General features: G+C 41.7%; 1 pseudogene; it reads left to right on the forward strand.

Moving 5' to 3' along the window:
* The first annotated feature begins 885 nt into the window (after positions 1–885).
* Positions 886–1,228, forward strand: LOC103072178 (60S acidic ribosomal protein P1 pseudogene; annotated as a pseudogene).
* The last annotated feature ends 3,825 nt before the right edge of the window (positions 1,229–5,053 follow it).

Raw genomic sequence — 5,053 nt, forward strand, 5'->3', positions numbered from 1 at the left:
TGTCAGCAATAGAAAGGAGTGGACTGAAAGAAACTCTTGCATATGTGGCCAAATTATTTTTTAACAGTGGTGCTAGGACTATATAAGGGGGAAAGGACCGTCTCTTCAACAAATGGTGTTGGGAAAACTGGATATCCACATGCAAAAGAATGAAATTAGACCCTTACCTTATGCCAAATACAAATATTAACTCAAAATAGATTGAAACTATTAAATTCCTAGCAGAAAACATAGGAGAAAAGTTTCAGGACATTGGATTTGGCAATGATTTCTTGGATATAACACCAAAAGCACAGGCAACAGTGGGACTACATCAAACTTAAAAACTTCTGTGTGTCAAAAGAAACAATCAACAGAGTGAAAAGGCAACCTATGGAATGGGAGAAAAATAATTGCAAATCACATATTTGATGAGGGGTTAATATCTAGAATATATAAGGAACTTCTACATCTCAAAAACAATAACAAAAACCCAATTAAAAATTGGGCAAAAAACCTGACTAGACATTTCTCCAATGAAGATATACAAATCGCCAATAGGCACAGGAAAAGATACTTGATATCACTAATTATTAGAGAAATGCAAATCAAAACCACAATGAAACATCACCCCACACTCCTCTGGATGTATGTTCTAGAGATCTGTTGCACAACAATGTGAAAACACTTAACACTGCTGACCTGTACACTTAAAAATGATTAAGGTGGTGTTTAATGGTATGTGGGGTTTTATACAATAATAATAATAATAAAAGTAATAAAAGAAACACCCCTTTCCTCAGCTGCTGCTAAGGTGCTCGGTCCTTCCGAGGACGCTAAGGCCGCCTTGGGGTGAGGCCCTCACTTCACCTGGTGACGAGCCCCCGCCTAGCACTGGCCCGTACCATGGCCTCCGTCTCAGGGCTCACCTGCATCTACTTGGCCTCATCCTGCACGACAATAAGGTGATGGTCACCCAGGATAAGATCAATGCCCTCATTAAAGCACTGGTGTAAATGTTGAACCTTTCTGGCCAGGCTTGTTTGCAAAGGCTTTGGCCAATGTCAACATTGGGAGCCTCATCTGCAGCATGGGGGCTGGTGGACCTGCCCCAGCAGCTGGTGCTGCCCCAGCATGAGATCCTGCCCCCTCCACCACTGCTGCTGCAGCTGAGGAGAAGAAATTAGAAGCAAAGAAAGAAGAATCTGAAGAGTCCGATGATGACATGGGCTTTGGTCTTTTTGACTAAACATCTTTAGTAATACGGTCAATAAAAAGCTGAGCTCTTAAAAATAAATAATAATAATAAAAGAAACAGACTGTTGATACATGCAATGTGGATAAATCTCAAAGGCATTAGGTTAAATGAAAGAAGTCAGGCTCAAAAGGCTACATACTGTATGATTCCATCCATGTGACATTCTGGAAAAGGGAAAATCACAGGGACAGAAAATAAGTAGGTCAATGTCTTACAGGGCTGGGACAGTAGGAGGGGCTGACTATAAAGGAGAATGAGGGAAATTTTCTGTGTGGTAAAATTGTTCTGTATCTTGATTATGGTTGTGGTTACATGACTGTATGTGTTAGTTAAAATCATAAAATTGTATACCAAAAAAACTGTACATTGGTGCATGAGAAAACCTGTATATAAAAAACTGTATGTAAAAATTTATACTGTATATAAATTATCCCTCAGTAAAACCGACTAAAAAGAAATGTGGAGTAAATGTGGAAAAATGTTAAATCTAAATGATCTTGGTGCAGTGTACAGTGGTCTTTTTTGTACCTTTTATTGTGATGGAAATCTTTCAATCTGAAAATAATTTTTTTTTTCTTTTTTTTTGCAGTACGCGGGCCTCTCACTGCTGTGGCCTCTCCCCTTGCGGAGCACAGGCTCCGGACACGCAGGCTCAGCGGCCATAGCTCACGGGCCCAGCTACTCTGCAGCATATGGGATCCTCCCACACCAGGGCATGAACCCGTGTCCCCAGATTGGCAGGTGGACTCTCAACCACTGCGCCACCAGGGAAGCCCTTTAAAGTTGTTCTTAAGAAGCCAATTAGTTGGGACTTCCCTGGTGGCACAGTGGTTAAGAATCCGCCTGCCAATGCAGGGCACATGGGTTTGAGCCCTGGTCTGGGAGGATCCCAGATGTCACGGAGCAACCAAGCCCGTGTGCCACAACTACTGAGCCTGTCCTCTAGAGCCTGCGAGCCACAACTACAGAGCCTGCGTGCCACAACTACTGAAGCCCGTGTGCTTAGAGCCAGTGCTCTGCAACAAGGGAAGCCACCGCAACGGGAAGCTGGTGCACCACTGCAATGAAGAGTAGCCCCCGCTCACCACAACTAGAGAAAGCCCGCATGCAGCAATGAAGACCCTAATGCAACCAAGAATAAAAGTAAATAAATACATTAATTAATAACTTTTCAAAAGCTGATTAGTTTATTCAAACTTCAGTATGGTCCAATAATAGGATGCAAGTTTAAAGCTGTCTGGTAAACAAAGAATTGTTTCATTCTTGTCAATGCATGTCTGTGACTGTATTTATTACTTCATTTTCAGAAAAGGTCAAACTTGTAAATTTGAGACCTTTCAAGAATGTGAAGTCTGCTCAAATAGCCCTTCTGCCCCCATAATGTTTCAGAAAACATTTGAAGAACAAGAATAGTATCTGGTGGTTGACTAGGCATGTGGGAAATGCAAGGAGGAGAGAAGCTGGGGATTATTTTCTTCTGGGTGTTGATTTAGAAATGAATTACTCGACAGTTCACTTCAGTCGAAACAATAGTCAGTCCTTTCTCCTCACACAGGCTTCACCTCCTGTCGTTCTAAGAAATCCCTTTATAAAGCTTAATGATTCTGCCTCCCTATTTGTAAAATATTTGGCTCAGATGAATAAAGATGGGTGTATATACTTAATCATAGGCAAAACTGCATACTTAATTTTAGACAGATTAGAAGCCACGACTTTAGCAATAATAATAACAACAATAATAGTCAACTCACCCCAAACCACACCAAAGACCAAGACAGCGGGGTTATCACTGCTATATGAAGTCAGACTCAGCTATTTTTCCACCCAGCTACTCCTGTCTTTGGTTTTTCAGGCTCCTCACGTGCGGCAGCTTCCAAGTGCAGAATTCCAAAAAGCTGAAATTGTCTTGATTCCTCCCAACGTTGGCACAGGCTATAAGGAATTGAGAATGCCAATTATCCTAGAGAAACAGATGGACATTTTAGATCACAAACATTTACGCACAACGCAAATGCTGCAGTTTTGGACAAAATATTGAAATAGATCTTGGCCCTTCTTTGTGTCCTTCCATCTTAATGAGGGAATCTGCCAAGGCCAGGGGACAAGGAAGAGAGAAAGGATCCTTTGGGTTGAAAGATGAAAAAAAAAACCTGGCAGAAAGGAGTCAGCTGTGAAATGAAAAGTTTCAATGTTCCCAAGGTTTGCAAAATGGATCTGAGCTGATGCAGCCCTCATCTTGACTGTATAAAATGTCATAAAATTACTTTTGGGCCACCCACGGAGTGTTTGAGATTGAACCAAAAGGGGTGGTGAGATTATTTCCCAAACCATAAACTCGAAAATGTTAGAACTGATGGTCACTTTTTCAAAATTTAATCCAACAGCCTAAAATTTCAAAGCAGAAAATAGGACAACATGATTGACAGATATTAAGGTATAGAAAAGAAAGTAGAGGCCTGGAAGTAAAGAGAAGATTGAAAAACAAGTCATCCTGGATTTAGAAGTTGTGAAATGAAGGTTTGGAAAATAATAGTTTTTTTTTTTTAAAGGAAAGCGTTACATACAAGCGTTATTAAAAGTGGTCCAGAATTTCAGGTGGATGTTAAAACAATCCTTTGTAGAAAAGAATTGGAAATATCTGTATTACACATTTGATCCAATTATATTTTATACACTTTCTCTGGAATGCTATAGGAAGGTGCTAAAGATGTCATTTTGATGATTTAGCTTTGCTGTATAAATTTAATAAACTAGGTATATATACTGTTTTGGCATTCTTCTTTTTTTAAATTTTAATTAATTTATTTATTTAGTTTTGGCTGCGCCGTGGCTTGTGGGATCTTAGCTCCCCAACCAGGGATGGAACCCAGGCCCTCAGCAGTGAAAGCTCGGAGTCCTAACCACTGGACCAGCAGGGAATTCCCTTGGCATTCTTCCAAATTGGAAAAATGTGTTTCCTGAATAATTACCATGATACGTTTAAGTATTTTCACATTCACTTCTGAATTGTAAGGAGATTAAGTATCAAAGATATAGCCAACATACCTGGACTGGAATACTTCTATAAATATGGCAGCTTAGAACTGAGGAGCTTCCCTGAGTCTTGTGGTCTTCAATTCATTTTGTAGAGTTACAGTAGATTTGCTTTGTTTTTTCCTTTTAACACCTATAAATCATTCTATTTAATTTTTGTCAATTTTTTTTGTCTGTAGAAAAAGTTATTAAGTTTCCATCTGTCCCCCTTATCACAACACAGTGAACAAAATTATCTGGCGACTTCCTGGGATACAAGCCCTAGAGGTAGTTACTATCCCTGTCATACAGATGAGAAAACCGAGGCTCAGAGAGCCTAAGTGGGCTAAAACAAAAACGGCAAAGAAAGTGTCAACAGGTGTGAGACAGAAAATTCAAGGATAGTGATGTGATCTCTGCTCCTTCAAAAAGCCCTATTTAGTAGCTTTAGGAGAGTGGGTCCCAAAATTTCTGTCCCCCCCCACTGGGTGCGTTAGGACATTTGTTAAAAATATTGATCCCTGGACCCTGCCCTAGGCTTATTGATTCAGAATTCCCTGAGGCGGAACCTGGAAATCCGCATTTTTTAAACAAGTACCGCAGTCTGCTTGGAAACCACAAGCGGGATTCACAAGCCCCAGGTGTCCACTGGCTTCACACTGCCCCAGGCCCGCGTTTCACAGTCCCGCCCCTCTCCCCGCCCCCATCCCCGCCTCTTGTGGCCGGCCCCGCCCAGGCCCCGCCCCCCCCCTCCGCCCTCCGCCCGCCTCGCCCCGGCCCCGCCCCCCGCCCCCCCTCTCTCGC

This window comes from Lipotes vexillifer, unplaced genomic scaffold (assembly GCF_000442215.2).
Source record: "Lipotes vexillifer unplaced genomic scaffold, Lipotes_vexillifer_v1.1 scaffold21, whole genome shotgun sequence".
NCBI lineage: Eukaryota > Metazoa > Chordata > Mammalia > Artiodactyla > Lipotidae > Lipotes > Lipotes vexillifer.